The 24,276-nt window shown below is 43.5% G+C and overlaps 1 protein-coding gene across 1 annotated transcript in view; it reads left to right on the plus strand.

Annotated features, from left to right (window-relative positions):
* Window positions 1-9,159: 9,159 nt before the first annotated feature.
* Window positions 9,160-24,276, plus strand: part of PCCA (propionyl-CoA carboxylase subunit alpha) — a 420,685-nt gene continuing 405,568 nt past the window's right edge. The window contains exons 1-2 of the mRNA XM_059892112.1: window positions 9,160-9,273; window positions 10,318-10,369. The gene's annotated coding sequence lies outside the window, so the exon portion shown is untranslated. The remainder of the gene's footprint in view (window positions 9,274-10,317; window positions 10,370-24,276) is intronic.

Genomic DNA, 24,276 nt, shown 5'->3' on the forward strand with positions numbered 1-24,276 from the left:
CTATGGCTTTGCAGAGCTGAAGTCAGAGAGCTACCTGGGGGCCTTTTAGGTCTGGGGGTGCTGATGCTGGTTGTCAGCAGGAAATAAAACTGGGAAGGGGCCTGGCCCTGAGGAGGACCACAGCCTGGGAGTGGTCTCCTGGTCCATCCTAGGATGTGAGGGGCGGAGAGGGGCGGCTTTCCAGCAAAACATCCCTCGGTTCTCCAGGCCTTGCTCCCACCGCTCTGTCCAGACAAGTCACAGATCCGACAGTGGGGCCGGGTCTTGGCCTTTCACGTCGACCCTATGCAACCCGGAGAGAGATGGGGGAGAGGGATAGTCAGGGTGTGAGACCATCAGAGATAGGCGTGGGGGGCAGGGCGCCCAAGATCTTGCGTGGCCCCGAGGTACCTGGGCTTGGGATGGAGGAGGGGTACTGGCGCCCTCACCCCCTCCCCTGCCTAAACAGACCCGAATCGAACCTGCCCTCGCCTGGCCTCCGGAACCACCGAACGGAGCCCAGTTTCCGCACCCCCTCAGGGGAACCAGAGCTGCACCCTTGGTTAGCTGCCCGCAGGGACCGGGTCAGGGGCTGGGGTGGGGTGGGGGACACGTTTCTGCGAGTCAACGCCGTCAACTTGAACTTCAGATCTCCCAAAATCGCCGCTGCGCTCCATCCACCACCACCGAATAAAACTCCCCTCCACGCGAGACTCGCTTTATCTGGAGGCAGCTGCAGCCCCCTCGGGAGAGACCCATCGTTATTATTATTAATTATCGTGATCCTCATTGCATTATTAATGACCGCAGTGATAACTGGCATCTCGGCATCTGTATCTCCGGGTTCAGTGATGGGACACCAAGCTCCGGGCCGGTGAGGCGGGGTGGAGAGGTCGGTGCTGGGGGGAGGTCACTCCAGGAGCAAAAGCCCGGGTCAGTTCTCCGGCCGAAAGGAAGCAGGTCACAGGCCCAGCAGAACGCGTCCCACGCTGTCCGCGCCCCGCTTTCTTTTCTTGGTGGCACCTTCTCTCTTCCTCCCCCCTCCCGCCCCGACCCGGTCCCTTTGTCTCTTTCTCAGACGGATGTTTTCAGTCTCAAGTGGCGTTTGTATTTTCCGCCCAAAACTGAGATCAAGGGCAGATCCTAGGCTGGACCGGAGATTCGGGTTTCCCTGGGCTCCCTGCTGTCCTCCCGAGACCTGGGGTGGGCTAGGAGGCCCCGGGCTTTCCAGGCGACCGGTGGTCCTCCCGGCTCGGCGGGCCTGGCATCGGGAAGGGGTTCTGGTAGGTCGTTGATGAGCTCCCCCGGTGGCACAGCAGGACCCGAGGGGATCCACCGTGTTCTCTCACTAGGGACTCGGGTCCTAAACCCCCAACACCATCACGCCGCGGAAATAACCCAAAGGGAACGCTAGGCCTGCGTCCAAGAGCTGGGAAATAAAGGCCTCAAAATAACACCCCACCAAGACTCCAGTCGAACCATGGGATGCATTTTCACTTTAAGGGACACGTGCCCCGTAAAGCGACCCTAGGGATCCAAAGTAGGCGTTCAATAAATACTTGCCGATTGATGGATTAGAGTTTGGTATCGCTCGCGTTCCGCGGGAACTTGGAGAGCCTGGGCCCACAGCTACCCCCAGCAGACCGCAATGAATGGTTTCTATTTTTAACTGGCAGCTCAGAACAGGGCCTGAGAAATGTCTCCCTCTTTTCTACCCTCCTCCACCCTACCCCACCCCCACCCCGATCCCCACCCCCACCAGGCCTCCAACAGATTGTTGCTGGGTTTTTTCTTTTAGGGAAGAATCTAGACCCTTCCAGACTGAATCGGGAATCTGGCATAAACCCTCAGGCGCGTCCAGCTGGGCTCCCGAGAACGAAAAGGCAGCGCTGGGCAATCTGAACAGGGTGTTATCAACGAGAGCTTCTGAAAACTAGAACCCGGGCAGCCCGAGGGTTCGAGTTCACGGTCAAGGCGGTGGAGCGACTGGGGCCGCAGCGCCCACGCCCCGCCCCGCCCCTGCGCCGCCACATCCCAGATCTCGGGAGGGGTACCCGGGGGCTCGGGTCCTCCCCCTCCCGCCCCGCCCCAGCAGGGCCCAGTCGGGGAAAGGTCGGTGCTGGGGCCCCCTCTTCGCCCTCGCAAGTTTCCCTTTTTTGTTCCCAGGGGTTGACAAGCTTTTGCAGAGCTGACACCTCCTGCGTCTTGCCCGCATCCCGCATCTCGCCAGCCCCTCACTTGGGATGAAGTTTGGCGCAGCCGCTAGGCTGGAGCGAGGGGCGCCCCTTCCCTCGCGCGCGTACACACAAACGGGCAGGCTGAGTCTCTCTCTCTCTCTCTCTCTCTCTCTCTCTCTCTCTCTCTCTCTCTCTCACACACACACACACTCCTCTCCTCTGACATCCCCGCAGCCCCCACTGCGGGGCTCGCGTGAGCACGATGAGCCACTAAGATTTGGGGCAGGTGGTCTGAGGACCCCTGCAATGGATGCTCTCGCCCCTCGGAGCATTCCTGGCTCTCCCCGCTCCTCCTCCAGCCTCTCTCCGAGGGGACCCGGCTTGCCAGGCCCCGAGGCCCCCTCCTCAAGCCTCCAGCCTGACACTAAGTTGGGTGGGAGCTGCCGCAGTCCGGGTCCCTCGGGCCCACTCCCCTGGGAATGTGATGGGCGACAGGGTCCCGCCTGCCTTCTGACCGCCGGGGGTGCGTTGTTGGGGGGGCGCCCCCGCACCTCTCAGTTAAACCAGGGGGAGCTGACTTTCCCCTACACTCACACAGCTCACCTCTCCAGCCTCTGCCTCAGTCCTCTCTTTTCCGAACCTCTGAAGCCAGTTTTTTGTTTCCTATCCCTGAGGCCAAGCCGGTGGTTCTGGGGAACAGATTGGCGCGCAGCGCCCCTAGAGAAGGTGGAAGGGGGTGTAGAAATAATACAATAATAATAATTTCAAATATAATAGTTGTGGCTAAGGCTCTGACACTGAGATGCCCCTGGGACGTCGGCCGAAGCCTGGGGAGGCTCCAGACCACTGTTGGGCTGGGACTGGCCTGGGGTTCTCTTTGGGAGGGGGGCTTCGAAGAGGGCTCTTGTGTTGCCCCCCCGCTCCCCACCCCCAGCACCAAAATGTGGGGTCTGGAACCGGGCCGAACCTGCAAGGGCCTGGCCGGGAGCGGCCCTGGCACTCCTGCTGCAGAGGCAGCTCGTTGGTTTTCTTTTCTTACTCCTGGCCCACTGGGCCCGTGGTGGTTGGTGTGGCCGGCTGTGGTTTCTCTAAACTCTTTGGAGTCGGTTGGGTCTGTTTGCCCACTGCTCCCCGCCACCCCCCGCCCCGGGCCTGTCCCCCCTCCCGCTCGTCGCTGGCAGATGAATGGTGGCTTTAATGAGCAGGGGCGCGGCGCTGGCCGGGCGGTTCTGAAGATGCTCTGACCTGTATGGAGGGCGAGAAAGGTCAGGCGCTCGCAGGGCCGGGCTTGGGCTCCTCCCAGGCCCACGCTGCTCGGATATTGATCCTGGGAGAAAGATAAACAGAAAAGCTGGACATTCGGTCATGAATACTAATGAGCCGGGGTAGGAGTTTTAATTGCTCTGGACTTCCTTTTTTATTTTTTTTCCAGTTAATCTTTATTGCAGACTTCGGAGTCGGTCTTTCCGAGCTTCGTTTTGTCTCCTCTCTCCGCCTTCCTCCTTATATTTTCATTTGAATTGTTCAGGCGAAAGAGACCCATGTCAACTTGACTTTTTTCCCTCTCGCAGAGCTGGTGTGCAAGAGCCCACAGTTCGGGTTCCCAGCGTGGGGCTTCAGCTGCTCGCTAATTCTGGAATGTAGAGGAGCCTATAAAAGAAATTGTTTCAGTGTGGTTTTGGTGAGCCAGCTTCTTGACTTCCTCACCCTCATTGTTTCAGAGACTTCGTGTGTCCTTGGCCTTTAAACTTCCTCTTGACAATTGCATCTTTTCTCCAGGCATTGAGCCCCCTTTTTACTCCAAAGGGGTGGCTTCCACCCCCAAGGTTTCCCTTTTCTCAAGTCTCCAGCATTTGACACCGGCTTTGCCAACCACGGGGTCTAAGTGTTTCAATCTAGCAGTGAATTCCTAGGCAAGTGAGTCGACCAGATTACATAAAAGTAGTACTTTTCTTTGGTACCTATAAGCAATAGTGAAATCTGAGATGGGAACCTCAGGTAATTTCCAGAGATTTCTGCCTCTTTTCTTGATATGTATTTGATAACTTAGTTAGACTTTTTTTTTTTTTCTGAAAATAAAAGCCATTCTTGAATTGAGTTTTCTCCTGAAGCTGTATAAATTGACTGGAAATCCCATAAAGCAGCTTCAGCTGTGTGATCAGGCGAGGAAAAAAAAAGTGCAAGCCCATTTCTATAACAGACTATGTAGAAATGTATTGAAAATGAAGACAGAAAAAAAAATTAGCTACACTAGAATAATTTCCAGTGTTATTCTGATTCTCAAAGTTTTGGACAAACTAAACCCATATTTCACAGCATTGCCAATAGGTCCCAGTGTTGAAGTCTCCTGAGGATTCTGTTTCACTTACACTTTTCAGTCCAAACTTTTTTTCCTTCACACAATGATTTATTATGTAGGTAATTTTAGGGGATACAGTTTACAGCTTGAATTATTAGACTGAACACCTCTGGCTGACACTACGACGCCTTTTTTTTTCTGCCTGCAGCTGTGAGTCACAACCCCATTTTCATACCCAACTGCTGCACATTCCTTCACAATGTATATTTCCTTCTTGCAGAGATCAAACATGCTTTGGTCAAAGTGTTTATTTTAAAATACAGGAAAATTAAAACTAAACACAGCTTTACTGAAAAAAATCCCCAAATGTATCATATTTTCCTCCTCCTCCGGTGCCCACAAAAAAAAAAAACCAAAAAAAACAAAAAAACTAACAAATTGCACCACTTTCTGGAATAAAATTTCAAATCCAAGGAGAACACACAGGCACCTACAGACACAATTTTCATTTTACTATTGAAACACATCAGGAAACCTCTCTCTTCTCTTCATGTTTGGACTCCTATTTGGATGTGTTTAGTTTTTCTCTGTAAAAATGTCACATGTTAAAAACAACAAAGACAACAGATCCTTAAGAAGATGCTGACAGGCGTCTATTTTATTCACCAACCCACACACTCATTTCTGGTTCAGTTTCCCATCCTGGTATTTTTCTTTTAATTGTGTCTCCCAGAATATAACTTCAGGGGGAGAAGGATATTTTGAAGTATTTGCCAAAAGGAGGCAAAAAAAAAAAAGGGGGGGGGTGGTATTTCAGAAACAAGTTAACACTTCCCCAGCATCTCAGTAGCTCTTTGGTATCTGCATTTCCCTTCAAATGAAGGTGAACAATTACCAGGTAGAATTGCTCTTTGTCAGCACCTAAAGTAGATAAAGTCGATGTCAAATCTGAGGACAAGTTGTCCTTCTGCAGTTCGCTATCCACTGCTTTTTTTTTTTTTTTTTTTTTAGCTTCTCTCACTAACCAGCTGAACAGGATCTCGACCTCAGCCACCACTTCTCATAGGCAGTTTATACAGCTTCCCAAGTCTCACAGTTCTTTAGCGTGGCTGAGACTGTTAGGCTGTTTTTAATCAAGTTTGGAAGCTGAATCTTTTCCCTCTGATGACTTTGCCCAGGGGTGGATCCGGCTGAAAGTCTGGCGCTGCGGGCAGCGGGCTCGGCCACCCGTTTTTCAGACACAACACCAGAGAATGGCATTGAAATAACTGTGTGTGGTAGAACTGTTTCAAAAATGTTAACCTCTTTTACTATCCATGCTTCTGAGCTAAAGGGCAAGAGAAGCTAAAAGGAAATCTGAAATGATATTCATCTACCTACCTAAGGCAGATCAAGAAACTGAAAAGAGAAGACGCTTTGGAAATGTATGTTACAGAATCTTTCAAATTAGATGCTGCTTAGGATGAATGGTAGTAAAGATTTTTTAAAAGATTTGATTGGTCAAAGGTCTTCCAGATATGAGTGATAAATGAATAGTCTAGAGGTCTCCTTTGAGAAAGAATTTGCGGGGTATATGGAAAATAATCTATATATGATCTTCTTCCTATTCTTCATGGGGAGGCAATTATAGTACAAACTATTTGGATTTTTTTTTTACTTTAGATAAAGAAATGAAAATATTTAGATTTTATGTATTATTGAAATTTTTTTGCAAGAGTGGAGAATCAAGGATTTTCAAGACCAATAACAAAATAAGGCATCAAATTACAGTCTGCCTCTAAGATACATTTCTTCCTCTGCTGGCTTTTCAAGTGATCTCTTTAGTGATTCTTTGTTTATTTGAACAATCTTTCCAAATTAAAATCACTGAATATTCTCCCCTAGATAGCTTGATTTTTGTCACGCAAATGTTTTTAAAAGTTCTATATGAAGAAGCAAAGACTTTTTATAAAGCCTTAGTAACAACACTTCATATCATGGCCAAACCAATTTATTGTGAACGTCTTTCATCTTTGGTAGATTATTTGATACATCGGAAAATCTCACCTTGAAATTGTCAAACCTTCTGTCAGTCTTATGTGAGACTAATTTTATAGTATGCAGTTTGGGGTTTATGATTTCATTTCTATTTTTTTAACTCTAAAGAATTAGTTCAAAAACTGATTTGTCTAGGAGGAGACTATCGGTGAAAAGTCTTAAAGTATAAATCAAACACATCTCAGCCACCTCCTGGCACATACATATAAACACCCTTTTTGAGGAAAAAAATCATCTTAACTGCAGACAGAAGTCATATCAGCCATTTGACTTCCAATGCCTTCCAAAAATGTCTAATGCAGCTATTTCACAGGATGGCAAAATACTGATCCAAAGTTTCAGGGTGACATGTTTCTAATTCTTCATCTGATAATTAACTAATTCAAAAATGCAAAAACAATTTAATGGGCAAAATATTGCTTCATCTATTTAACACAGACATCTTGCATAGCATGCTATTGTAATCTGTGTAGGTTCTCTTTTGTGGACAACTGAGTTCAATTGTAGACTGCGTACTATTCTCTCATGCCCTTAACAATTTTGCACTTGAAAGTGAATGTTGGGCACTCTGAGGTTGGAAACTGAATCGATTGCCTTTCCTGGGAGCAAAAGATGTCTCCTTCTGACAGATGCTACTTTGGGTGTCTTTTCTGCTAAGTGGATCTCAGACGTAAATTAGCTTCATCATTTGCGGCTCTGTTTTCCTAAGATTTGTGGTCCAAGTGGCAGCCCTTCATGAAATACACCAAGGTGTCTTGTCTCATAGCCGCGAAGCCGCTTGTTTCTTTGCTTCAAGTTTCGTTTTGTGTTTAAAATGCAATAACCTAAGTTAAAAATCATTTTAAAGAGAGCACTTTCCAGAAGCACTTCCTTTCTTACTGCCAGACAGCGTTGTTCCCCAACGTCTTGGCTGGAACCCTTGCTTTCGATTTGTTTGTTTCACGCATTTCCCTAAAGAACCCGGTGCTTTGCGCTATTTAACTCTGCTTTAAAAATGCATCACTTCTGCCCTGAATCCTCCTCTGAAACAAATTGCTATCGAAAGTGTATCAGATTCGTTCCAAATATGGGATTTGAATCAATATTCCCACGCTAGAAATATTTTAAAAATTGTTTTTGTCATAGGATTCCATGCTTTTGCAATATATTTTCAATTTAAGTAGGGCTGCCTCTATTTCTCGTGATAAAAAGTGGCGATTGCCGTCTGCTTAGACTTTCCTTTATTATTATTCTTAGCCCTGTGTGTCATTACCTAACTGGTATGTGTTCTTCTATCCAGCTCTTGATGATCTAGTTGAATTCTAGACATAGTGCCAAGAAGCGTATTTGAAGCAGATAAGTACGGATAATACAAATGCGTTTTGTTAGACCTGATGGATGCTATTTTTCTTTTAATAGGTTTGTAGCAAACTAACACAATAACACAATGTATTCCTTTTCAAGGTACATTGTTGAAACAGGTCTATTAAGAGCGCGTTGAGCTATTTCTCGCTTCTATTGAACAGTCTGTTGCTCAAACACAACAGCCAACAAACGCCAGCTGCCTCGACAAAAGTAGAAACCTAACCCTTTTATGTAATGTTTTAACAGAAAGGGTAGCTGTTTAATTAAAAACATTGATGATTCAGTGAAACAATGGAAACTCAAGTTCAAGTGGTGCTCTATTGATTTAAGATGATTTTTACTAGCAATGGGTATAATTCATTTTTTCCCCCCAGCTCTCTCTTGTGTAAAGGGGTTCCTTCTTGGGGCATTATCTGGGTGAATAGGAAAAGAGAGATGGCTATTGCCTTAGAAACCTGATTAACGTACACTGCTTTGAGGGTAAGGTGTTTAATTTATAAGTGCACCCCATATTTTTTGTCAGTTTATTCGCGGTGGGGAAGCTTTGAAAGTAGCTCCTCTCAGCAGGTTAAAAAGTGAAGTCTGCGTCCTGGCATTTAAATGTCTTTGTTATTGTGTCAAGCAAGTTTTTGAAAACCACATGCCCAGAATACTAAGGTTGGGCGGCTAGATGAGGCAAGTTGTGTGAGAGAGAGAGAGAGAGAGTGTGTGTGTGTGTGCGCGCGTGCACGCGCCCCTGGGCGCAGGGTTGTGTGCGAGGACAATTATTTCCATCAGCTGCTTGCTCGCCCGCGCCCGACTGCTCCTCTTTGCAGAACCGACGGCCTCCGGGGCTTTCAACTCTGCGAGCAAAGCAGGAGGAATTCCTGTATTGAGATTCCCTCCTTGAGAGCGTCCAACTCTGTCGGCCCTGGGGAGCCGAGAGAGGGAGTCGAGGGTAGCCGGGTCGCCCCCCACCCCAGGCAGGGCAGCACTCGAGGACTGCAAGGCTCCGGGTTCAGGCCCCCGCGACCTCCGCGAGGACTGCCCGCGAGCGGCGGCGGCAGCCCCGGGGCCCAGGTGGGCGGGAAGCAGGTGCGCCCCTCCGCCCCCGCAGCCGGCGCAGTCCAGGCGGCGCTCGGCGGCCGCGGTTCACCCTCCTTCTTTCTGGTCGGGTCCGCAGGCCCCGCTTCCCAGCTCCCGGCCCCGGGCGTGCTGGGACTCGGGAAGACGCCGCTCGCGTCCACCTTCCCCGCGCACCACGGCGGCCACCAAGGCCAGGGGTCCGCCGAGCCGGCCGACAGGCGGCCGCAGGGCCTCCCTTCCTCCGTAGGGCGCCCTTTCCCGCCCGCTGAGGGGGAAGCCGAGGAGAACTGAAGGCCCGGGGCCATGGCCTCCCGGGGCCTCCACAGGGGTTAGAACGGTCCCCGGCGTGAGGCCGGCGACAGAGCACCTCAGGTACCGTTTGCCTCCCTCAGCCACCCCTGGAACGCCCCCTCCCCCGTCCAGGCCACGACTGGCCGCTCGCGGCCCACTTCCGCCTGCTCCCGGCGTGCTGTGCGTCCAAGGTCAAAGGGCGCGGGCCCATCTTCCGGGGTCCGATCTCTCCATGGAGTCCTGAGCAACCGTGGGCCCTCAACACCGGGGGTGGGGGGGACGGGGGCAAGGCGGCCAGGAGGTCTCAAGGCCACACAATGTCCGCTCCGGGCTGCCATCGGGGCCACCGTCCAGGCCGAAACCCGGGGGAGAACGTGGCCAGAGAGGGAACCGTCCGCATGGGCCCCGCAGGCCTAGAGTGAATTATTTAAGCTGTTCCTGGTGTTTAAAGAGGTTTTGCAGTTTTTAAAGAATGTTGTAAAAAAAATATCAGCCCTTGTTAACTCCCTCATTATATGCTTTTTTCCTCCCCTCAGCTGAACAAGCCATATTTCCTGAAACAGAGGAGCTATGTTAAGTGTTTAAACATGTGTCAAGTGTCTTATAAATAATGCAAATTCATAAAGAAGGGGAGGAAATTTCACTGATACCTAAAGTACTTGGCGCAGCCACGTTTCACTTGAGTTGGGTTATTTTTGGCTGCGGAATTGTAGAAAGGAAACTGTTCGGAGATGACTGGGCACCTCCTGGAGCCCTCTCCCTTTCTTAGCCTGCTCCCTTTGAGTCTGTGCTCAATCCCGTCTAGAAATGCTTTTGTCTCCTCCACGAAAGAAAGAAGTTCAGATGCTCTGCAGAGTATGTTTGGTTCAGGGTTAATACTCAATGCAGTATTTTGGAGTCACCTTTTCTGTCTTCTCCTCTCAGCCTCCTCCTATTCAAAGTTTCTGCTGCTGTAACATTTTGCTATGACACCCTCCCACCACCCTCTCAGTTGGAAAGAAAGTGCTGCTTCTGGCAAAAAAAAAAAGAAACACAAAAAACCGGTAGGAGAGATGAGATCTGGGCTTTAACTTGAGATATGGGCTAGTAAATCATTTCAGTTTTTGTATTCATTCTCTTACCTAGGAAACCTGGAAAAAGGTGTTGCCCTAACATAATCTGAGAACCTCTAAGGAAGGTAAGTCCAATGGATCATTTTATAGTAAAATGAAAAATACCATTTTGAAATTGGATTTCACTTTAGAGTTAACTTATGTACTTTGGTTCCTTGGATGACATTTTTCATCTTGGTTGTCGTTCTGTGAAAGATTTCTTAGGCCTTCTGTTTCTAGCTGTTGTAAGTTGTATCCAACTCTTTGTGACCCCATGGACTGCAGCTTGCCAGGCTTCCCTGTCCTTCATTATCTCCCGAAGTTTGCTCCCGGAGTCATATCTTTCTGCCTTTTCATACTGTTCATGGAGTTCTCGAGGCAAGGCTACTTGAATGGTTTGCTCTTCTCTTCTCCAGGGGACCACGTTTTGTCATAACACTCCATTATGACCTGTCTGCCTGGGTGGTCCTGCAGGGCATGGCTCATAGATTCATTGAGTCATGCAAACTCCTTCCTGATGACAAGGCTGTCATCCATGAAGGGTTTCTAGCTGTTAAAATGTGTAAGCTGCAGGAAAGAGTAGGCATTTTTAGTTATTAAAATAGTCAAATGTTTTCATGAAATCAGAAATGTCTTCATTTTAAAATATCATATCATTGTGAGTGTCATTCAGAAAAATCAACTGCATTGCAAATTTGAGGAGTAGGTTACAAATTGACTTTCCCGAATAGTAGTCTCTTAACATTCTCAATTTGAGGCTTTGCGCTTCTGTCGCGTGTATGCATGCTAAGTCACTTCAGTTGTGTCTGACCTTACTGTTAAGTTCTCCCTGCTCCTTGTGCTGTATGCACCTGGTAAAATTCCATCCAAATGTTTCTAGGGTGCTCAAGAGGTACTGTAGGTATTTTCAATAACAAACCTGGTAAGCTGCCAGATTTAGTAGCTGAAAGTATTCTGTGTTTTCTCTCAGCTCTCTGATGATTTACCTCCCGTGGGGTTTTTCATGCATTTTGGTTGCTAGTTTTGCCGGGTGTTGCCCGTCTTGTCAGGCTCTTCTGTGTGCATTCTTTGGGATACAGTTGGTGAGGAATGCACTGGCAATGTGGAGAGGCCAGTCCTCTGTAGTGTTCATTGTTGATTACCTGTGATACACTCTGTCAGAGGGTTCCAGAATGATCTGCAGTGTGTTCTGTCAATGGTTTTAATAGAAAAAGGTATTTCCCCTTTGTGTTTACAACCCTCTGTCTCCTTAGAAGCTAGATTTGAATCCACAGTAGTCTGAGCTAAGAATCCTGACCAGTCTCAACAACTATGGTACATTCACAATTACTCATCTCCTCTGAGCACCAAGACTTTGTTTCAAGATCAAGCTACCTAATCTTCTCTTTGCTCAAGATAGTAAGTTTACTTCCAGGAGTCTTCTCAGTCTTCCATGTAGATAGATTTCTAGTGGTGGTTTTCCTGTTCTTTCAAAAATTGCTCAGCTGTGTCTGAATGCCAGTGATGAAAGCAGCTTAGACTGTACATTTAGGAAATAGTTGGGACTATTCCCCAACTATTCACTCAGAGGCAGATCTATATACACACTGTAAATGACCATATTGGCAGATGAAAACTTTGCTGAACTTAGTGAATACCTTTTTGATGTTTAAACAATTTTTAGTAAGAATGCCTGTCATCCATTGAAAGCCAAACAATAAATTGTGCACATAATGGTCAATACATAGATAATGTACTCACTTGCTGTTTGTACTTAAACATTAGCCAGTTGTCAACAAATTGATATCTAGGCACTCCCTGAAACAGGCCTTTGTTACTAACTCAGATAAGGCATTTTGATCTATGTCTTTTTTTTTTTTTTTCAATTGTACCACTCCCCATTCCACAAGAGAGCATAGTGCTTCTTCATAGGAAAAGATGCATAGCCTTTTATACACCATCAGGTAGTTTGCTCTCTAATGGGGAAGTCAAGGCAATTGTGTAAAATGACTAAACAATATGAGGTGGTGGTGGTGGTTTAGTCACTAAGTTGTGTTCGACTCTTGTGACCCCATGGACTGTAGCCCGCCAGGCTCCTGTGTCCATGGGATTCTCCAGGCAAGAATACTGGCATGGGTTGCCATTTCTCCAGGGGATCTTCCCGACCTAAGAATTGAATCTGGGTCTCCTGCATTGCAGGCAGATTCTTTATCAACTGAGCTATGAGGAAAACCCTAAACAGTAGGAGGTAAGTAATACTAAAGCACGGGGAATGACTAAATACTATAAAGTATAGCATGTACCTTAAAAGAAATGCCAATAAATTCTTTTAGAGTCTTCAAAGATGAGCAAGATAACATCAGAAACTGTAAAAGATTATATACAAAGAAACAGCATTTAAGTTAACGGCATACTTTTCAACATTAACAAGACACATCTGAAGATAAATAATATTTTGAGAGGGCCAAGAGAAAATAGCTATAACTCAGAATGCCATATACCCAGCAAAGCTCTTATTTAAAAGTGTGGGCTTAAAAAAATACTTTTAGACAAAAAAGTGTGGAAATTTACCACTCATCTTGGATAATCATAATAAAAGTTGTAAGAGGTACAGGAAGAAGGAGTCTGTTAAACCTCAAAGGAAAACAGTAGATGGCAAGAAGAAATGGTGCATAAAGAAGTTGATGATCAATATGTGGGAACACTAAAACAGTTATTGCATGCATAAAATAATAATGATAATGACTAGTGTTGGGTGTTTAAAACATCATGGGAACACAACTGAGAGAATATAGTGTAGAAAATAAATAAGAGTAGTTCATGATAAACATTCTCAGTAAATTTAGGAGGCGTCTTTCTCAACTAGATTCTGCTGCTAAGTCGCTTCAGTTGTGTCCGACTCTGTGTGACCCCATAGACAGCAGCCCACCAGGCTCCGCCATCCCTGGGATTCTCCAGGCAAGAACACTGGAGTGGGTTGCCATTTCCTTCTCCAATCAACTAGATAAAGACAGCTATAAAAAAACCACAGCTAGGGGCTTTCCCCGTGGCTCAGGGTTAAAGACTCCGCAGCCCACCAATGCAGGATACTTGAGTTCGATCCCTGATCGAGGAAGATCCCATGTGCCACGGAGCAACTCAGCCTTTGGCTGCAACTGTTGAGCCTGTGCTCTAGAGCCTGGGAACCGCAGCTATTGAGCCCACGTGTCGCAACTACTGAAACTCGGTGCCTGTGGTCTGCAACAAAAGAAGCCACTGCAATAAGAAGCCTGCGCAATGCAATGAAGAGTAACCCCCGCTTGCTGTGACTAGAGAAAAGCCTGTGCAGCAACAAAGACCCAGCACAACCAAAATAATTATACATTTTAAAAATTATAAAAAAACCGCAGCTAATATAATACTCAAAGGAAAAGACTGAACACCTTTCCCCTTGAGATTGGAAACAAGGTAATGATGTCAGTTCTCACCAGTTCTCACCAGTCTGTTCAACATGGTACTGCAGCCTCATCTATTCTTTATCTGATTCATTGCTTTAAGAAGAAAGAGAAGAGCATACAACTATTAAATGTAATTATTTACTTAAAAATTTCCATAGTGGATGGTGGGGGTGGTTCCCAGGTGGCACTCCTGGTAAAGAACTTACCTGCCATTGCAGGAGATGTAAGAGATGAGTTCCATCCCTTGGTTGAGAAGATCCCCTGAAGGAGGGCACAGCAACCCACTCCAGTATTCTTGGCTGGAGAATCCCATGGACAGAGGAGCCTGGTAGGCTAAAGAGTCAGACATGACTGAAATGACTTAGCATGCATGCCTGCACCATAGTGGAACACACCAGGCTGATGATGCTTTTAAACCTTTAAAGGCTCATGATGACTTTTAACTTTCAAGGAACAGGAAACTCCCATTTTATGCCAGCAGTTTTAATAAAAATTTAAAAAATAAGGCAAGTTTCCCAACTCATTTGATGAGGGTAGTAAAATTTAACAGGGATTATAAGAATTATGGTCTGGTTTCACTTTGTTTATAATGGAAAAATCCTAAATAAAGCATGAGCAGATCGAATATGTCATGTCTAAAAACCACTATCTTAAAAATAAATAAATAAATAAAAACCACTATCTTAGTTAAAGAGGATTTATTGCAGGAATTCAAGGATGGTCTTCCAGTAAAAAATTGAAGGCTATAATCTACCACAAACATTAGAGGAAGAAAATGATGTAATCATCTTAAAAGATTCAGAAAAAAGTTTTGATGAAATTTAAAACATACTTATAAGTTTACTAAGTAGGAACAATTAAAGAATTCTGTTAACATGACAAAGAAGCATTAGAAAGTGTTTCTCTTTAAGTCAGGAACAAGACTAGGATGCTTATCTAAATTCTGTTCCACATTTTACTGAAGAGTCTATCCAGGGCAATAAGAAAAGCAAAAGGAATGAAAAACTTGAAGACTAAATAAGAAAATTAAAGTTGTTATTATTCACCATGATTACCTACATAGAATATCTAATAAGACCAAAACATAAGGGAATCCCTGGTGGTCCAGTGGTTAGGAATTCTGTGCTTTCACTGCTGAGGGCGCAGTTTCAATGTCTGATCTGGAAACTAAGATTCCACACAAGCTGCTTGGTGTGTCAAGAACAAAAACCAAAAACATTAAAATTAATGAGAATTTTGAAAAATTGTAGATTATAGCATAAGTATTAAAGAAAAGAAGAAGGTGAAGTTGCTCAGTTGTTGAAGTCGCTCTGACTTTTTGTGACCCCATGGACTGTGGCCTACCTGGCTCCTCCGTCCATGGGATTTTCCAGGCAAGAATACTGGAGTGGGTTGCCATTTCCTTCTCCAGGAGATCTTCCCTACCTAGGGATTGAATCTGGGTCTCCTGCATTGTAGGCAGACGCTTTACCATCTGAGCCACTAGGGAAGTCCAAAGTATTAAATCCAAGTATTAAAAAGACCGACAATATTCCCACATGCCAACAACAGACAAAGTTGAACATGCAGTTAAAAAAAAATGCCATAAAAAAAAAATGCCATATGAAATGGCCCAAAACCTAAGGGGCCTTGGAATATATCCAACAAAAGATGTTGAAGATCTTTATGGAGAAAATTATAAAGATGTATGTACTACAGAGATGTAACATGCTCATGAGTGGGAAGACTCAGCTTTGTAATGATGTGATTTCTTACTCTGTTAGTTCATGAATTCAGTGCATCTGTATTATAAATCCTAATATTTGTATATGTGCATGTGTGTGTATAATTTGATAGATGAATGTTAAAATTTAGATGGAAGAGTAAAATGTCAAGAACTGCCAGGATAAGTTTGAAAAACAGTGAGGGATTTGTCTACTTGACTATTAAGATTTAGTATAAAGTTTTAGTAATCATAGCAGTGTGACAGTGGCACAAAGTTATAAGCAAAGATCAGTGGAACAGAAGATCATCACGTGTCTCTGCTAATTTGGTAAATAACAGAGGTGATTATAAATCAGTGGGATGATTCAATAAGCAGTGCTGAAACAATCGGCCAATCTCATATGAAACTATAAGTCCTTACCTCACCTGTTCACAAACCACATTTCAGTATGAAAGCCTGTATTTGAAAAACAAAACTTAAAATTTATTTTAAAAACTCAGGAAGAATTTTTCTTATTTATAAAAAGGAACTTTATATTGTATACAAAGAATAATCAGCCTAATATAATTGCTATTGGTTTGTAGGGCTTCCTTGGTGGCTCAGTTGGTAAAGAATCTTCCTGCAATGAGGGAGACCTGGGTCGATCCCCGCTGGGTTGGGAAGATCCCCCAGAGGAAGGCATGGCAACCCACTCCAGTAGTCTTGCCTGGAAAAGCCTATGGACAGAGGAGCCTGGCGGGCTACAGTCCATGGGAGTGCAAAGAGCTGGATACGACTGAGCAACTAAGCAGAGCACAGCACATTGATTTGTTATGGTTTGTTATCTAAGAAATCCTTCTTAAACGTATTTGGCATATTTGACCAGGTATCTGTTAAAAAAAAAAAAGATACCCCAAATGCAGCAGCAAATAAGACAAATTAATTTCTCTTTGATCTAATGGTTCAGGGTAGGTTTATAGGCTTTGTTCTATGAAGCCCTCTTGGAGACCTAGACTAGTTGGGTAGCTCAACATATAGCTTGCAGTGTTGGTCTAGATTTTAACTTCAGCACGACAGTGTCAAGGAAGTTGAAGAGACAAGTGATCAAAAACATGCATTATTTTTAAGGCTGCTCCCCAGCAGCAGATACATTACTACCAGGTACATTCCAGTGTTGGCAACTTAGTCACCAAGCTGCAAGGGAGGCTGGGAAATACAGCTTAACTGAGTAGACATATCTGGCCCCCATTGTCATTGTGGAAGAGAGAGACAGTGAATTTTGGTGGACAACTTGCAGTCTCTGCAATAGCTACCTTAAAGTTAAAATTTTCTCATAATAGAAGATAACCATTTAAAAATGGAATACTCACACCAAAGATTGGTTGAAATTATTTTCAAAGCAAATAAATATCAAGAATATGTGTAGATCCCTGCAGTAAAGGGTGTGTAGGTGGGCCTCCGTGGTGCTCCAGTGGTCAGGAGTCCTTCTGCCAATGCAGGGACACAGGTTTGATCCCTGGTCTGGGAAGTTTCCACATGCTGGGGGGCAGCCAAGCCTGTGCACCGCAACTACTGAGCCCATGCACCTTAGAGCCCACGGTCTGTAAGAAGAGAAACCACTGCAGTGAGAAGCCCTACTGCAGCAGTGAAGGCCCAGTGCAGCCAAAATTTTTTTAAATTTGTAGGTAACCAACTAGAAAAATGATGAAATAGTCATTTCAAAAAATAGGAAACTAGAATGGTTAATAGTGTTTATACTTGATAGTAATCAAGGAAATGCAAATTGAAACAACAGGGAGATACTATTTTACATCAGTCAGATTGGTAAATTAATATATTTGATAGCCAAAGTTATTGGAGAACATGTGGGGAAATTGGAACTCTTACTCATTGTTGATGGGGATATAAATTGGAATGACCTCTTTGAAGTTTTCAAAGAGATTTGGAAATACTTAAAATGGCAGCAGCTGTTGGTTGCTAGTTGCTTTCCACAATACCAATATCTGTTTTTTCCTTCTTCCTTGGAAATGGAAGCCCTAATTTTTTGTTGGGTACATGGCCATCTAGAGTAAAGACTGCATTTCTCATTCTCTCTTGCAGGTGGATGTGGCCATATGACTTAAGTTCTAGCTAAGTTCTGATACAAATGTGTCTGCTTTAAAGAAATTTTTATACATCTGTGCAAGGAGACATGTTCAAGGATTTCATTACATCACTATTTGTAATAGCATATGCAGGAAATATCCTGTAAATCAATAGGAAAATGAGAACATAAACTGTGGTTTGTTCATACAAGGGGCCACCATACAGCATTTAAAGTAAATGAACTGCATGTATATGATCAACATGAATCTCAGACAGATATGTGAAAAAAGTAGCTTTTAGAATGATACATGCAGTATATTATTCATATAAATTTCTAGAACATGATAGTCAACATGTGAAAGCCAAAAAATGCATGAGGAGAATACACAAAGCTTTAAGATAGTGGTTGAACTTACGGTTACCAGTGGGGAGGCAGGGTGAGGGGATAAACTGTGAGATTGGGATTGACATATACACTACTATATATAAAATAGATAATTCATAAGGACCTACTGTATAGCACCAGGAGCTCTTTTCGATAATTCTATAATGATCTACACGGGAAAAGAATTTAAAAAGAGTGAATATATGTATATTTATAACTGATTCAAGTTGCTGTACAGCTGAAACTACAACTCCATTTGAAGTCAACTATATTCCAGTAACGGAGAAGGCAATGGTACCCCACTCCAGTACTCTTGCCTGGAAAATCCCATGGATGGAGGAGCCTGGTAGGCTGCAGTCCATGGGGTCATGAAGAGTTGGACACAACTGAGCGACTTCACTTTCACTTTTCACTTCCATGCATTGGAGAAGGAAATGGCAACCCACTCCAGTGTTCTTGCCTGGAGAATCCCAGGGACAGGGGAGCCCGGTGGGCTGCCGTCTATGGGGTTGCACAGAGTCGGACACGACTGAAGTGACTTAGCAGCATACTCCAGTAAAAACCTTAGTGGTTATCTCTGTGGAGATAAAGAGTATACAGGTAAGGGAAGACTTCAGTTGTGGGAACTTCCCTGGTGGTCCAGTGGTTAAGACTCTGTACTTTCAGTGTGGGGGGCGGGGGGGGGGGGCGGGAGGGGGTGTGGGTTCAATCAGCGTGAGCAAAAAATCTGTAACATTCTTTCCTTTTTTAAAAAAAGGTGATATACAAATATACAAAATATACAAAATGGTAATATCTTTAGGTATCATTTAATTTTCCGATACTTTATATATGTTTCAAATAACTCACAATTAAAATACTTTAAAATATTATAGAAATAGTGATAATTGTAAGCTGTTATGCTTTTGAAATGTATTTCATAGGAAGATTCAAAAATCACAGATACAGAAAACAAACTTAATGGTTACCAAAGAGGAAAGAGGGGAAAGGGATAAGTTAGGAATTTGGGATTAAAAGATACACATGACTACTATATAAAACAGACGAACAAGAACCTACTGGATAGCACAGAGGACTGTATTCAGTATTTTGTAATAACCTATGAAGTTATAAACCATATATACATATATCTGAATCACTTTGCTGTACGCCAAAGCTAACACAACATTGTAAATTGTACTTCAAAGAGAAAGTGCTTGACAGCTAATTTAGTGTGAAAAAGCAAAACAGTGCAAAATAAAATTGATGAGACAAAAGATGAAAGAATGATCACAGATTGCAACAGAATTCAGAAGGAGCTGTGGATTTTGGAGGAAGAGATGATGCATTCAGCTTAGGGGCATCAAAATTCACATTTTAGTTCTTTTGGGGTATCCTAATGGAAATGTCAGGAAGGCAGCTGGAAGTGCGCATCTGCTAAGGGCCGGTCACAGACTTCAGGGTCACTTTATGGCCATTGACGTCACAGGAGTGGATGAGATGCTCCATGCAGCTTGTTGTGTTCTGGGTCAAGCCCCCCTTTACTAGTCTCAGTGCCTGGTGGCCAGCATTCAGTAGACCGTAGTAAAATTGGGCCCCAGTGCAAAGGCTTACATAGGCTTACTCCCAAGAACCATAAAAAGGGCTTTTTTTTTTTTTCATACGTAGCTATATAACTTTATCATCAAATAGCATTTGCAAATGATTTAAAAAATCCCCACAACTATATCAACACTCTTTGGAAACCTTAAATTTGAAAGTAACTTTGTATGAAAAGAAAACATAAGGAACTTCCCTAGTGGTTCAGTGGTTGGGACTCCACACTCCTGACGCAGGGGACCCAGGTTTAATCCCTGGTCAGGGAGCTAAATCCCACCTGCTGCAACTAAGACCTTGGGCAACCAAATAAGTAAAAATTTTTTAAAAAGTAAACACAATGTTTAAATTGTAAACAAAATAGTTTTTGTGCAAAATTACCTAAGTTATTTAGCTCCCATATTTTGAGTTGCTTGAATTTCTATCCTAATTAGTAGTAACTCAGGTGTTGTTGCTTCATTGTAATACGTTTTAATTAAAAGAATGCCTTAAATGACAAGATCCTAATGTATAGCACAGGGAACTGTATTCAGTATTCTGTGATGAACAATAGTAGAAAAGAATATTAAAAAATGTAAAAATAGCTTAAACTTTAAAAAAAGAGAAAGAATGTCCTGCTATAAACACAGGTATAGATTTCTCAAAAATGAAATTCAGAAGAATACATGTGGGATAAAAAATGTATTCATGTAATAATTTGTAATTCTCAGCAAATTTATGGATTTTTAAATTATTTTCATGAATTTAAGTGAAGCAGTAAAGTTTGCTAAAATTGTGTTACATTACCTAGAATTTTATTTTGCCATCTTCTGTGTCTTTCTCACACTGGTATTTTCCTCCATTTGAAGTATCTGTACAGAAATAGAAGGCAATGGCATCCCACTCCAGTACTCTTGCCTGGAAAATCCCATGGACAGAGGAGCCTGGTAGGCTGCAGTCCATGGGGTCGCTAAGAGTTTGACACGACTGAGTGACTTCACTTTCACTTTTCACTTTCATGCATTGGAGAAGGAAATGGCAACCCACTCCAGTGTTCTTGCCTGGAGAATCCCAGGGACGGGGGAGTCTGGTGGGCTGGCGTCTGTGGGGTCTCACAGAGTCGGATATGACTGAAGCGATTTAGCAGCAGCAGCAGCAGTGCAGAAATAAGAAAGAAAAACAAGTTAACCACTACATTTGGCCCTTGAGATTAGGAAGCAGTCTTACTGGATTATTGATAATACTAAAACAGGCCATGCTGAAGTTTTTTGAATATGCAACACATATAAGAGGAAAACTTTGAACATTAAGTAAAAATAAGTTCAAATAATAAAGACTTAAGCATGACAATAAATAATCATCAGCAGTGTAAAAAGAAAAATGACCAAGTGGGAAAAATATCTGTAATTCATATTATAAAGAAGTAAGACCCATGAAATAGAAATTTTTAGGCGAAAAAACTAAAAACAAAGTAATAACACAGGAAAAAAAATTAGGAAAGATTTTATTTCATTTTAAAAGTTTTTATTGAAGTGCAGTTGATTTACAGTGTGTCAATTTCTGCTGTACAGCAAAGTGACTCAGTTATACATATATATATGTTATTTTTTGTATTCTTTGCTGTTAGGGTTCCTCCCAGGATTTTGGATATAGTTCCCTGTACTATTACACAGTAGGACCATATCCATCCATTCTATATGAAATCGTTTTTGTATCTACTAACCGCAAACTGGACTTCACAGGTAGTACAGTGGTTAAGAATCTGCCTGCCAGTGCAGGAGATGCGGGTTCGTTCCCTGGGTTGGGAAGAGTCCCTGGAGAAGGAAATGGCAACCTACTCCAGTATTCTTGCCTGGAAAATTCCATGAACCGAGGAGACTGGTGGGCTACAGCCCATGGGGTTGCAGAGAGTCGTACATGAACTGAGTACACATATACATACAACCCCAAACTGCCAGTTCATCTCTCCGCCCACCTCCCCCCACGCCTTGGCAACTACATGTCTGTTCTCTGTGTCAGTATGTTTCTGCTTTGTTGATAGGCTGAAAATATTTTAACAGATAGTTTCAGCAAAAGATATCATATATATCAGCCTCACTGGAGAACTAGAACTATTGAGATAAATCATTTCTCACCTACTCTATGGGCAAAACTTCAAAAGTTAGATACCACATTTTGTTGGAGACATAGTTGAAAAATAGGCACATTGCTTGTAAAAGTACAAAAAAGTGCAAACTTTATGGAAAGGGATTTGTTAACTTGTGGAAAATTTGCATCGTATCTACCCTTTGTATTAGTTTCTGATTGCTACTGGAACAAAATATCACAAACTTAGTGGCTTAAAATAGCACAGATTTCTTATTTTTCAATTCTGGAGGTCATAAATGTAAAATGGGTCTGTAAGGTTATGTTCTTTCTGGAGAGTCTAGAGAGTATTTTTTTCCCTGTCCTTTTGAGCTGTTTCAAATCCTAAAAGATGATGCTCTGAAAGTGCTGCACTCAATATGCTGGCAAATTTGGAAAATGCAGCAGTGGCCACAGGTCTGGAAAAAGTCAGTTTTCATTCCAGTCCAAAGGCAATGCCAAAGAATGTTCAAACTGCTGCACAATTGCACTCATCTCATACACTAGCAAGGTAATGCTGAAAATTCTCCAAGCCAGGCTTCAACAGTACATGAACTGTGAACTTCCAGATGTTCAAGCTGGTTTTAGAAAAGGCAGAGGAACCAGAGATCAAATTGTTAACATCTGTTGGATCATTGAAAAAGCAAGAGAGTTCCAGAAAAACATCTACTTCTGCTCTATTGATTATGCCAAATCCTTTGACTGTGGATCACAACAAACTGGAAAATTCTTAAAGAGATGGGAATACCAGACCACCTGACCTGCCTACTAAGAAATCTGTATGGTGGTCAAGAAGCAACAGTTAGAACTGGATATGGAACAACAGACTGGTTCCAAATCAGGAAAGGAGTACGTCTAGGCTGTATATTGTCACCCTGATTATTTAACTTATATGCAGAGTACATAACTTATATGAGAAATGCTGGGCTGGAGGAAGCACAAGCTGGAATCACGATTGCCAGGAGAAATATCAATAACCTCAGATATGCAGATGACACCACCCTTATGGCAGAAAGCGAAGAAGACTAAAGAGACTCTTGATGAAAGTGAAAGAGGAGAGTGAAAAAGTTGGCTTAAAACTCAACATTCAGAAAACTAAGATCATGGCATCCAGTCCCATCACTTCATGGGAAATAGATGGGGAAACAATGGAAAAAGTGACAGACTACTTCTTTGGGTTCCAAAATCACTGCAGATGGTGCCTGCAGCCATGAAATTAAAAGATGCTTGCTCCTTGGAAGAAAAGTTATGACCAACCTAGACAGCATGCTTAAAAGCAAAGACATTACTTTGCCAACAAAGGTCCGCATAGTCCAGACTGTGTTTTTTCCAGTAGTCATGTATGGATGTGAGAGTTGGACTATGAAGAAAGCTGAGCACTGAAGAATTGACGCTTTTGAACTGTGGTATTGGAGAAGACTCTTGAGAGTGCCTTGGACTGCAAGGAGATCCAACCAGTGCATCCTAGAGGAAATCAGTCCAGAATATTCATTGGAAGGACTGATGCTGAAGCTGAAACTCCAGTACTTGGGCCTGATGCGAAAAACTGACTCATTGGAAAAGACCCTGATGCTGGGAAAGATTGAAGGTGAGAGGAGAAGGGGACGACAGAGGATGGGATGGTTGGATGGCATCACTGACTTGATGGACACGAGTTTGAGCAAGCTCTGGGAGTTGGTAATGTTCAGGGAAGCCTGGTGTGCTACAGTCCATGGGGTCACATAGAGTCAGACACGACTGAGCGACTGAACTGAACTGCCCTTTTCTAGTCTCTAGAGGCCATCTGTATTTCTGGGTTCATGGCCCCTTCCCCCATCTTCAAAGACAGTCATATAGCAACTTTCCTCCTCACTGACCTGGCTCCTTCTTGTAAAGATCCCTGTGATTACATCCAGCTCACCCAGGTAAGTCGGGGCAGACGTAAGGAGGTTCCTATTTAGTCATAGTTGTAAAGTTCCTTTTGAATGTAAGGTAATGTGTTCAGTTTCTTGAGATGAGGTTGTCCGCCCCTCATGAGGTTTGGGGGCCCCTTATTCTGTCTGCCACACCCTTTGATCTAGCATTGTCAGTTCTAGGCATCTATCCTACAGATGCATCAGCGTACGTTAGGATGTGTGCTAAGTGTGCTAAGTTGCTTCAGTCATGTCCGACGCTGTGATATATTAGGGTATCATTGCTTATAATACACAGTGAAAGGCTGGGAACAATGCAAGTGCCTGGTCGTAGGGGACTGGTTAAATAACAATGGGATTATCTACAAAATACAATATAATGCAGTTGTAAAAGAGAATGAGGAAAAGCTCATCATACTGGTGTGTATAGAGATGTCTAGGATATAATGAAAAGTGAAAAAAGAAAGAAGCTGAGAAGTTTATATATTGTTCTACCTTTTTGTAAGGGGGAAATACATTTTGTCTATGTTGCATAAAGAAATACTGTATTGAAATATAGGAAATTAATAAAAACGGTTATCTCTATAGACTAAGAGGGACTGGAGAAGTAGCTGAGACTTCTCAGTGAATTTTTTTTTGCATTATTTTGGTTTTTGAATCAGGAAACTGTATAGTAAAAATAAGACCTTATAAAGTAGACAGCTTTTTTTTCCTAGACAAATTTTTTACAAGGCTTAGCTTTAAGAAGGTTGTGAGCCACTGGCCTGCCACTGAAGTACCTGAAGTTTCTAATTTGAGTCCCTGACCTCAAGTAAGGGGTTATGTTTAGTGGTTCCTAGTTAGAATGCTAACA

This window comes from Bos taurus, chromosome 12 (assembly GCF_002263795.3).
Source record: "Bos taurus isolate L1 Dominette 01449 registration number 42190680 breed Hereford chromosome 12, ARS-UCD2.0, whole genome shotgun sequence".
NCBI classification, from domain to species: Eukaryota; Metazoa; Chordata; class Mammalia; order Artiodactyla; family Bovidae; genus Bos; species Bos taurus.